Source organism: Sebastes umbrosus, chromosome 3, assembly GCF_015220745.1.
Source record: "Sebastes umbrosus isolate fSebUmb1 chromosome 3, fSebUmb1.pri, whole genome shotgun sequence".
Lineage (NCBI taxonomy): Eukaryota > Metazoa > Chordata > Actinopteri > Perciformes > Sebastidae > Sebastes > Sebastes umbrosus.
In genome coordinates, this window is record NC_051271.1 from 22,226,283 (window position 1) to 22,238,545 (window position 12,263).

General features: G+C 41.0%; 1 protein-coding gene and 1 long non-coding RNA gene across 8 annotated transcripts in view; both read right to left on the bottom strand.

Moving 5' to 3' along the window:
- The window catches only part of dclk2a (doublecortin-like kinase 2a), a 52,370-nt gene that overhangs the window by 22,358 nt on the left and 17,749 nt on the right, over window positions 1-12,263 (bottom strand). The gene's annotated exons all lie outside the window — the stretch shown is intronic.
- LOC119485282 lies at window positions 120-11,854 on the bottom strand. The gene is made up of 3 exons (XR_005206241.1): window positions 11,844-11,854; window positions 11,734-11,738; window positions 120-269 (listed from the first exon to the last, which is right to left on the bottom strand). It is a non-coding gene; the product is annotated as an uncharacterized LOC119485282 (long non-coding RNA).

The following is a 12,263-nucleotide window of genomic DNA, read 5'->3' on the forward strand; positions in this document are numbered from 1 at the left end:
CATAGTCAGAAGCTTTTACATTTTACACATAGTGGCCTGAAAGGAACAGTGTGTAACCTTTTGGGGGATCTATTAGCAGAAATGGAACATACTATCCATAACTATGTTTTCAATAGTATATAAACACCTGAAATTAAGAATCATTGTGTTTTCGTTAGATTAGATTGAGCCCTTCATATCTACATAGGGAGCAGGTCTTCACCACTGAGTCCGCCATGTTGCTCCGCCATGTTTCTACAGTAGCCCCGAACGGACAAAGCAAACATTAACTGTAGCGAGATCCTTTCAAGTTTTTATGTTACCTGAAGGCCACCGTAGTTCTCCGACACCCGCGTGAAACTGCAGTAACATGAGTTGCAGAGTGCAAAATCGTGGTACCGCCGTCTGACTTCCGTTGCTCCTAAAGTAGTGTTATTATGGTAAGGATGGCCTCTGAGCGAGGCGAACGGCGTTACCACAGATTTGCACTCGGCAGCTCATGTTACCGCAGTCTTGGAAAGGGAAGAATGAGCAGAGGGGTGTTCAGTTGATTGCAACCTGCAACCACACCAGTAGATGTCACCAAATCCTACACACTTTACCCTTTAAATAGATAGATAGATACTAACATGCATGTGCACAAACACAAAGCGACACAACGCACATTCTTCTCCAGAGCTGGTGATTGTTGGAACTGTGGAAAGTCTAACAACGACGGTTTGTATGAATGAAGAGTGTTTTACAACAACCAGCGAGGTCAAATTACTGTTGTCTGACTGGAGACTGTTGGCTTTCAGGAGAGCGTATTAATTGTATGTTTTGTATGTTAAATAAATTATAATAAATTGTAAAAATCCCTGTTGGTTTTATTTATTATATATTCACTTCAACACGCGTCACATAGCATCACGCCGGAAAAGGGGCAAAAATGTGCGTGTCCACCTGGGTGTCATGCTTCAATCACTGCCGATCGGAGCTGGAGACGATAAATGAATGCCCTTTCCCACTAAATACAAAAGCCAGATGTTAGTGGGTATTTTTTCTTTTTTGTTGAGTGGGAAAAGCTAACTACGTGGACTTTAGTTACTTTTTAACATAGCAAAAGGGTGCATTCAGTTATTGTGAATACTAGAGGTAGCAGATTACCAAAAACCCTTCATTTATTTCATAGTTATTTATTTGAACAACGAGAGTTACCAGTTACTTTCATAAGGAATGGATGATGTTCACCAGTGTCCCTACTATCACATGATTCTGCTGGCTTTCAGTCAATCCATTGTACATGTCTTTAGTACATGTGGTATTTTTGGAAGTGAAATAATTGCTTCACATCGTGGTCGTTGAAATAGGCCAATTAAAATCAGTCCGTGTGATTCGTGTGATACGGTAAGGTTGTGACTGTGTGACTCTGTGTTTAAGTGAACAGCACAGAGAGACGGAGCATAACAGGAGGATGAGGTCAAAACACCCTGACATCCAGAATACTGCCGAGTCAATGCAGAGTCATAGGAAACCAGTACAGTTAGTGTTTGGGCCGGAGGGTAATTTGTCTTGCTTTTCCCATTCTGTCTCACACTGTGATCGCCATTTTCTCTGCAGTTCAGTGCACTTTTCCTTTTACACCCACCACTGGAGACAGAAACGGGAGTTACTTTTAAACTATAGCGAGTTGTGCCCACACATACACACACAAACCAACACACTTAGATTATCCCTCTGTTGCTGTAGGTGGACAAGTAGGAAGACAAAGGAGCAAAATATCCATTCATTATCCCACCCCCCACCACACACCCACACACTGCCAAGCATATGTACTGTATACGTGCACACACACACACACACACACACACACACACACACACACACACTTGAAACAAGAGTCAGGAGGAGGAGCACGAGATGGCATAAGATTGTGGGCAGATGGGTCCTCTAGGGGAGATTGGGGGCTGACACAGTGGGGGAAAGTGTGTGTGTGTGTAAGATGGGTATCACAAGAATTGGTGGTCCGGAAAAGCTAAATGACTACTAAAAAGCACAAACAGTCTCCACAGTAAAAAGAAGAGTTGGAGGCTGAGAGAAAAAGAGACAGAAGTGGAGTAGGAGTGAGACATCTGATAACAAAAATAGTAAATGTATTTAAAACCACAAATAAATATCATTACAGTAGGCCTGAGTTACACATTCATTAATAATATATAAGACACTTCACATGACACTTCTGCATGTCCTACATTCAGACAGCATCAATTAAAAATGAAACAGGATGGGTGCAGTATCAGTAACATGCTTATAAATAATCAAAAACAGTATTTCATGGCCTTCATATGCCCCCTTTTGTCTTTTGTCTAATGTTTGAGGCAACCAATCAGTGAGAGTAGAAGAGAAGTGTCCATGTAATGCGTGTCCTTACTGAGCTGTGGCAGATTATCAAAGGTTTGACATAGCTGGAGTGGATGCCATTCTTTAGATGAGCTCTCGCTCTGGAACTTGGCAGCTGATCGCCACGCCATACTGCCGGGGCACAGGTGTTAGAATCACCATAGCAACAGCCCTCAGGGATAGTCCGATGTATGTGTCAAAAATGGACTCTGGTGTGGTGCAAGCTATGATAGTGAGAGACCATTACATGCAGCCTTTTAGATAATATTTCTCATTGACCCCTGACCTTAATCCACACACTGCTTCCTCTGATGTGCAGACATTATCAATGTTAACACTATCCTGTATTTTTCCCTCCACTCAGTGGGCTGCGTTGATATAGAGCACGCTGGTCATTTGGTTGAGGACAATGTGAGACAGCAACACAGGGGAATGCTGAAGTGAGCACCAACTGTGGTGACATCTGCAGTGCAGAGGACAGCTCAAAGGAATAGTTCAACATTTTGAGAAATAGCCTACGCTTATTTATTTTCTGGCAGACATTTAGATGTGAAGCTTTATACCATTCTAATATTTGTCTATTAAATATAGTGCTACAGCCAGCAGCAGGTTACCTTATCTTAACTTAGCACACAGACTGGAAACAGGGGCAAACAGCTAGCCCGGCTCTGTCCAACTGTTATAAAATCCGCCAACCTGTACCTCCAAAGCTCAATAATTAGCACGGTATTTATTGTTTCTTTAATCTATACAAAAAAATAGTGTAATGAGCCTTTCAGACAGAACATGGTTTGTGCTGCATTCGGCAAAAGTTCAACCAGGTTGAAGGGTTTCAGGAGCTGCGCGCTCCGGGAGAGGCGTGATCTGGAGCTGCGGCTCTCGAAGCTTTGGTGAGAAATAGGCAGAGTAACCTTCTAAAACATAACAAAAACAGTCTAAATGGGCCCCTTTGTATTTCCTGTTGCAACGTTTATTAATGCAGTAGTTTACAGGAAGTAATCTTGGACCATAGCTGTTGCCCTAGCAACAGAATGGCAATGAAAAGCTCTATAGATCTTCTCATTAGTCATGTGACACTGTTAGACGACCACAAGCCAGGCTCTGTATTTTCACTACCGTACCTAACAAACCATGGCACACACATTGACTACATGACCTCACATTCATGTGAATTCCAATTTGAATCCATGCTCTACCAGGCCAGGTTATCATGCTGTTGCCCCGGGGACATGCTCGTCCCAGCACCACCGGAGGCAACAGGCTTATTGTGAAGAAAAGGACCTCAGGTTTGGAATATTAGATCTCTTTGTCGAAAGAGCCCCTAGCTGTATTCTCATTTGCTTTCACCTCTACACACACCTCTCTCTGCAATGCTAGCACTGCTGTGGCCTGTGATAAAGCACTTTTCAGCTGGCCTGTGACACCCAGGGGAATGAAGGGAAATGGAGATAAATGGTGCCTGTATAGACACCGGTTTAAAAAGTCAAGAATTGAAGGAGGTCAAGAGGATGAGAACTTATGTTAAATGACAAAGTCTGTTAAATTATGGTGTTTTAACTTAGATGCACTTTTTAAGAGTAAAATAATAAAGTAAAGAATAAATGCCTTGAACAAATTTGTTTCGTTTGATTATTCATTATGTCTTCCCTGTTGGATTATGTTCTACAAAGTCAAAGTATAAAGGTTTTCCTTAAAGGGACTGTGTGTAGGATTTGCCGACATCTAGTGGTGTGGTTGCAGATTGCAACCAACTGAGTACCCCTCTGCTCACCCCTCCCTTCTCCCTTTCTAAGAGGGAAGTGAATGCATAACCATGGTAACGCCGTAATCGCTCAGAGGCCATACTTACCATAAAAACTCTACTTTAGGAGCAACGGAAGGTTTTGAACTCTGTGGCTCACGTTACCGCAGTTTCACAAGTGTGTCAGAGAACTACGGTGGCCTTCAGGTAACGTAAAAATGCAAAATGCTCTCTCTAGAGCCAGTGTTTGGTTTGTCCGTTCTGGGCTACTGTAGAAACATGGCGGAGGAACATGGTGGACGGTCGTGTCTAGAAGGTAACCCTCAAATTGCAAAAACTTGCAAAAACTCTCCATTCACAGTAAATGCCTAACTTTAACCATCTCGCGAGAGTTTTGCAATTTGTGTGTTACCTCTAGACACGACCATAGCGGACTCCTTGAAGAGGACCCGCTCCCTATGTAGATATGAAGGGCTCATTCTAAGCTAACAAAAACACTATAATTCTTAGTTTCAGGTGATTATACACTAATGAAAACATAGTTATGAATATTATATTCCATTTCTGCTTTTAGATCCCCTGAAATGTTACACCCTGTGCCTTTAAATAAAATCTCTACAGCAGATTATTTGGAGCAAAGCAGTAAAGGAGTGTACGAATGTCAGACTGCATTGTCCATGTTTCTCTTTGCTCTTGTCAACCACTGCCAGCATAAACAGCCATTGGCACTCCATCGCCAGCCCTGTCCTGCTAGGGCTTGTCTCGGCCAATCAGTGAAGTGAACTGTTCTCAGGGTTCTGTATTGGCTGGGTGTCGTGTCTTGAGGCTAAACTGAAGTTTGCCCTCCGAGATGCGACAACCCCCTCCTCTCGTATGTCTGACCTTCTCTTGCTCTCACCATCAGTCTATGTCCTCCGTCTTGCATGCTGTACTTTCTGCCTTGCTAAGCTTGGCAACAGAGGAAATACAGGCCAAGGGCTTCAAGTGTGTATGCATATGAAAGTATCAAAAAGGAATCGGTCCATTGAACATGAACATACCCTCAAAAAATAGAAGCTGAGTTGGAAGGAAATCATTTTCAAAATACTGATAAATAAAATAAATAAAACAAAAAAAGTGTTGCCACACAGTCAAGGTCGGAGATCCCTTAATAACCAATGGTTTTAACAAATATAATAAGTGTTTTCATGACTTGGAAATCAAAACCACTCAAAGCAAAATATCTATTATCCAAATATATTCACCACATATACAGTATCAATACAATGCACTAGATTTTTAGGGGGTAGAAGTTGTCTTCTCTTGCTCTTAAATAAGGGCTTTGTTCCAAAACATGCCCAAATGTCACACAACAGCAGGTGGTAAGAATTTAGGGCAGTGCAAAAGGCTGAACAAGACGCACACAAGAAAAGTAAAGGCTCTCCTTGTAATAGCCGACAGGACAATGATCACAGTAATCATTTGGTACCATCTACCCCATTTACCTCCAAACCCCTCATTGCTGCTCATCACCCTGAGCTGAATGAGCAAGAGGCAAAGAAGGTGGGTGGAGTCCTGAAGGAAAGATGGAAAAAAAGAGACAAAGATGGAGATCACTGCCTCTTGCCTTTGGGAAGGTCAGCCTACACAGCACTCCTGCTGTCACGAAAGGAAAGAACCTTTCATGGTAAACTAGTGTGATGTGCATCACACAAGCTTTGACTCTCACTTAAACGTACTTGAGAACATCCAGATAGCTAGATGCCTATTAAGTTTGCCAGGGCGAAGCTTAAGCTAAAGCCAACCGGGTTATTAACTCTGTTTGAACTCTTACTAACAGACAGAGGCTGCTTACCGAGGCTGTTTAATTCCTTTGGATTAGAGCGGTAAATCTCAGACACGCGTAACAGCCAAGACAAGGCGGCGGCACAAAAATGAGCAATGAGAAATCTAAGCCCATCATTAACTTGCTACTCTGGATTCACTACATTAGCTGCATTAAACATTTGCAACTAAATATTTTGCTTTTTTTTTTTAAAACAAATTCAAGTCGCTTTCAATCTCTCAAACATTCAACAGCAACCACACAGATGGAGAAAGAACCAACAAACCATTGCTCAGTGAAGGCACTGAGGAAGAAACATGATAAACAAATATGTTTTCATAAACAGGATTTCATTAACTCATGAGGGACACTTTTACTGGAGATACTTAAGGCAAAATAAAAGAAGCATAACTCCAAATTGGCAGTTTCCCTACATTTTTAAACCAATTTAGGGAAACTCTGAGGCAGTGCAGTGAACTTTGTTTCACATCAGCCACTGGCTGGTTTGCCTATCACACATTTCACAGCTGTCTGGCTCTCTCTCCTCCTAGTCATATTCACACACAGAAAGAGAGACATTACTGTACATAACCTCAGGCTGTCTGAATGTACACGAGTGCTGAGCTGTGCTCTTTATACTCAAATGGAGCTGTGCAAGTAGGAATGAAGAGAGTGGGAGTACGAACCAAAACATGCACACACAACTTTCAACCCAAATGAGCCTCAGTAGATTACCCTGCTCATTTAGAAAGTGAGACTTGCAGAATTGCTGAGGTGCAAAGAGATCCACAAGAGATGCATAAAATGTTGGTTTTTGTTAACAATTAACATAAAACTCTCCATTAAAAACCAACAATATTACTGCACATAAAGCGGCTACTAGGCAATAAATGCTCAAAATCTAATATTACAGTTCCAGCAGAAGTCTCCAAGGTCCCATATTAATAACATCGCTTAGACTGTTTCATGTTTGCACTATTCAAATAAATAAACAATAATAACTTTCCACTAACATCAACACTCTTAAGCCAGGATGTACACCTTAAGACAACTAAAAGATTAGACACTGTTTGATGTGCAAATGAAATTCCACCATCAGCATCAGAGTCGTGCTACAGTTGTCAGGATCACTTAGACACACAGCTCCTGATCTGCCCTGTGCAAAAACATCCATCAATCCACATCAATCTGCCACAACTTGCTGAGGCAACCAGGGCTTGCTTGAATGATTAAACTCAAGTACACAACAAAAGCGTGTCGCCTGGGGTTTGAATATCATGATGTCAACTCTTCTGTTGGGAGAGTGACAGGCCCGCTGCAAAGAATGGATGAGAGCCAGGCTTGGACAAACAAAACAAAACAAGTAGTTGAGATCACACAGCACACAATGGACGCCCTCCCCGTCTATGGCCTCTACACGGTCTGCACAGCCGACAGCCCCGTGACCCCCCCGACACCCCCGCTCTCTCTGTCGTCTGCCGCCTTTTTGTTTTCCCGTTCGTCAATGCAGGGTATCATGGCAGCACTTGTGAAACGTGGGTCAGGCACTTTTGCTTTATAGAGACAATGAAGTGTGTTTGTATTGCCCACCAAGACTGGGGGAAAGCATTGATGGGGTGATGGTGTGTGTGTGTGTGTGTGTGTGTGTGTGTGTGTGCGTGTGCGTGTGTGTGTGTGTGTAAGCCATCTGCTAGGACAAGAGACAAAAAAGAGGGGTTCTGGATTTGTAGGATTTTATCTCCAAAGGCCAGACAGTGATGATGTTACGCCAGGGCTTCATCTTTTTTACTTGAACTGATTGAAGCATAAAAAAGTTAATTTATAAAATCAAAAATCACAAGAATGTCTATAAAAATCAACTAAGGAAATAAAGGGAAAAAAAATATTGCATAGTAGAATTTAGATAAGTGAAAAAAATGTATTAAATAGTTGTTTAAAAAGAAGTATAATACAAGGAATATAAATCTGCAAGTGTTAAATTTTATTCAAAATTCTTAATTCTGATTGACTGGAGGGTGTGGATTAACTTTAAGTATAACCGGACAACTACGACGCAGGTCTTCGTTTGTTAATAATGATAGGTTGTAAGTTCTAATATTAATGCGCCAGCATAAACCATAGGAAAAGACGGCTAAAGTCCGGCTTAGTTAAAGACCTTAGAGCTAGTGTTATTTGCGTAACCACCAACACCAACAACCAAAACCCCTACCTGTTCAGCAATTTGTTGCCTAGCAACACAAAAGGCTGGAATTCCGAGGCCTAGGAACTTTTATTATTTAAAGGGACTGTATGTAACTTTTTACACATATAAACGTGTTTTAATCGTTTTCTTTTGCCAATGTGTGAACAGGTTGTAACCTAACCTAAAAAATGAGGCCTTCCGCGACTTTCTGGATTTCCTCTATCAGCCTGTAGACGGCTTTTAATGTGAAGGACCCTGGCCTGTTTTTCCGGGAAATCCAAAGAATCTGATGTCATGAGAGCAGACGTCGGGCAAAAACTAGTGTTTTGGGAGTATGTATGCACATGAGAAGTGAGTGGTGAAGCAAGAGAGAGCGAGTGGCGGTGAAATGAGCGAGCAGCGTGCCTTCTGACCACGGTCGGGACGACAGCATGTCACTAAACCTAGCCGAGAATATGTCTGGTTGGTTGGTGTCATTGCACTGGTGTCAGATGGTGCTGTATGCTAATGATGGCACAGAACAATAGGTGGGCATGCAGATTTCATGGCTGTTGACCTGAATGGCGGCGTTTAATCCAGACTTGGCCCTGAAAACAGCTCATGCCTGACAATCAGATGCAGCCCCTGTGTGGCCATGATGCTAGCTGGTCAAAGAGGGAGACAGTTTTACTAATCTGTCTGTAACTGCCAGCATGTTACACCGTCATGCAAACGACAAGATATCATCCCGATCAATATGATAGTAACGTGGGGAGCAGAATTCAGACACCTTAATGAATGTAAACACTTTAACTGTTGGACAGCAGAGCAGCACGCCCCTGATAACACATGTACTGGAAGACCGAGGCTGCTTCAGAGTATCGAGGCCAGGAGGCCATCATCATTAGAAGCGTGTCATGTGAAATGATGCCACAGTGCATCAGTGTCACGCTAACCGACATCCACCTCCCTCGCATGCTAATGTGTATGCCCCCAAAACCCAGCAATCCATGCACCATGAACTAGCTGGCTGTTATCTTCATGACATGTTGGTAATCAAAGATCGGCTCTTACTCTAGAGCTGAATTCACATTGTAAATAATCTCTCTTACCAGTAGTACTTCTACTGTACATGGTAGTTGATGTTCCAAGCAAAGAGTTATTCTTAAGATCATTGATCTCACTCAAATAAAAACAAAATGGTACTGATACTTCGTGGGACCAATTTAAAGTTTCACACCATCTTCATTACTCTAAAGAGAGGTAACATGTTATTACATGTGACAGATGCCTTTCAGCAGACGACACACTACTCAACAGCTCACTCCATGTCCCAAAGTTGAGACCTATTGGATCAATATTTTTAAATTAATACTGTATTTAAAATCCAGCTATAACCAGATCCATTCATTATTATTTTAGAAATACCTGATGGTGTTCCCACTAAGAAGTCTCCACTACAAAGATGTGGGTTAGTGAACTTACAAACACATTTCATTTAGAAAGAATAAGATCCACGCACAAGCTTTCTTATCATGTCTACAGGTTGGTAAATAAATAGGCAGTAGATCATTAATATTTTAACATGTTTCTGTGACTTCTTTTGAAACCAAAAAAAAAAAAAAAAAATTGATGAACATACTGAGCCAAACTGAGCAGATCTTACCGAGCTGGCTTCAGGACGTCAGTAGAATCTGTTTGTAAAAGTAATAATTATTCTAAGCCCTCTGTTATCCATCTACTAAGTTCTTAATACCCTTAAGTTGTATGCTTTTCTATGGCTTTATTGATTTGTTTTTATATTTTTGTATGTGTTTATATATTGTATGTGTTGTCTTCTGTAAACACTGGTAAGTGCCCTTGAAGGTATAAATAAAGATAGACTGAACTGAATTGAATACGTAATCATGGATATGAAGCTGGCTTTATTTATTTATTTGTGTTTTGGTGGCTACTTTTAGGACAGTTTGTAATTTGGTTTAATTAACTTGGGTGTCCTCTGGAGTGTCTAATTTTTCCCCAACAGATTTTGAGCTATTTTCATAATACTTCATGAATTACTCTTAAATTCTATAAGATTGACACAAACAAACAAGTGTTTTCGCAGTACAAAAATATATTTAAGTGTATTTTGTTGGTAACTCAAAAGAGAACAAAGTGAACAAAATGGGTATGGTCACAGACAAGGGAATGCCACTATGGATAATGGATGCTTTTCTGTATTTTTCCATTTACTGCACTGTTATCTGTAGACATATAGTAAGAAAGAAAAAGTGTGTTTTATACATTTGAGTTTGTTGGGAGTAGTCCTCGTCTGCCTGCCTGCTGCCCACAGCATAGCGTAAAATTATTTTCGCCCTGATAAACTGCTGCAGTGTTGCGACTGCGAGTGACCTTCAAGTTCTGTTATGCACACTGTATGCATACAGAAGCACTAAGAATTTCAGACAAAAACACTGACAAGACTGAGAGATAAAGAAAGAAACACAGTAGATGAAAATTTTAATTAAACCCATCACTTTGTTTCATCTCATTTAAACAGTGTGAATTTCTTTCATAAACCAAAATTGCTTATGTAGATTTTTCAAGATATACTGCAACCGTCTGCAATCTAATATGGAGGATAGAGTACACCCACTTAACTACTGCAAAGATGTAAACAAACACAAAGACATTACATCTGAGCAGACTGTCCAATTATCAGTGCTGAGTTCCATTTCCTCTCTCATTCCTCAGCTTGCTGTGTGTATTGGAAAGGCCTTTATAGATTTCAGAGAGGCAAGCATTTTCAGCCCTTATAGCTCAGCAGCCTAAACGGTCCAGGTCTGTTTCCAGCCACGGGTTAATGGGCAGACCGGCTGTCATCCTGATCACATCACTGAGTGAAAAGGATCGTGAAAGGCAAACACATTTCAGGATTTTTAGGCAGATGTTTTTGGAGAGAGAAAATCAATGTTCAGCTTAAGTAAACTTTTGCTACAGCTAAAACAGGCAGAAGTAAACACAATCTTTGTGCAGGAGGCCACATGTAGGACAGTTGGTTCTGAATGACAATGTATGAAGTGTACACTACCAAGAAAGGATCAGAATACTTTGAAGAAATAACTGATATTTATAAATTGTAGTCCTTAACATACTTTAATTTCCAATAAATATAATGGAAACAAATTAAATTTGTTGTTTGGAGGACTATCAATATATGGTATATCAAATTTACTGAGGAATAATACATGCTTGAATTAATACTTCTCTTTTTCCATTTAAATGCATTTAATGGATTATGTGTATTTTTTGCCCTCAACATTGCAAGTAATGTTTTGCCCTCAACCTTTGTGAATGTCAGAACAAATGTAATTGATTATTCACTCACACAGAGAATTTATCCATCTAAATATGGGATGTCTACTTTTCCCTGTGTACCACATTGATCACTAATGTTTTAATGGCAGTACTACACACTGAGTGACACTTATTATGTGTCACAGGGGGCTGAGGGCTACATTGGGTAAAAGGCAGAGAGAAACCCTGGAAAGGATCCAGTTCTCCCTAATTGCACTGGTGTAACAGGAAAGGTCACCAAACGGTCAACGATTAATCCTCCATTATCTGTTCATAGACTTTCTCCCGATGGAGCAGACATTGGATTTGGATATGACTAAGACAGCCAACACGTTCTCATCCAAACTCGTCACAGACTGAACTGACACTTTGTCAGAACCCTCGGCGTCACTTTTCGGTGGCAATAAACACATGCTTAATGTTGTGAATCAAACAAAAACACTTTCTTAGGATTAGGCAACAAACCCCCTTAGTTGTGTTTGTTGGGCCCATCCATCTCTCGCCTGCCATCCGTTTCTCCTTCACTCTTTAAACTACGTCACTATAGCACTTTCTCTGAGCATTTACTGTTGCCGCAGATGGGTTTACGTTGTAGTTAATTAAAAGCCCGGTGCGTCTCCTACCGCCACTTAAGGGTGCATTGTGTGGCGGTATCGTAATGATGACGGCTGTGACAAAGCATCTGTATTTGACGCCTTGAGAATAAGAATGGGCTGAGACAGCTAGCTAGAGTTGTGTGTGAACTTAATGCTGCCACTCAGAAACAGACCAGAAGGTATAATACAGTAGTCAACGTAGCATCTTTTCTGTCCCTTACTCTATCAAATTCTCAGTGTGTCTAAAAAGACATTTTCTAAACT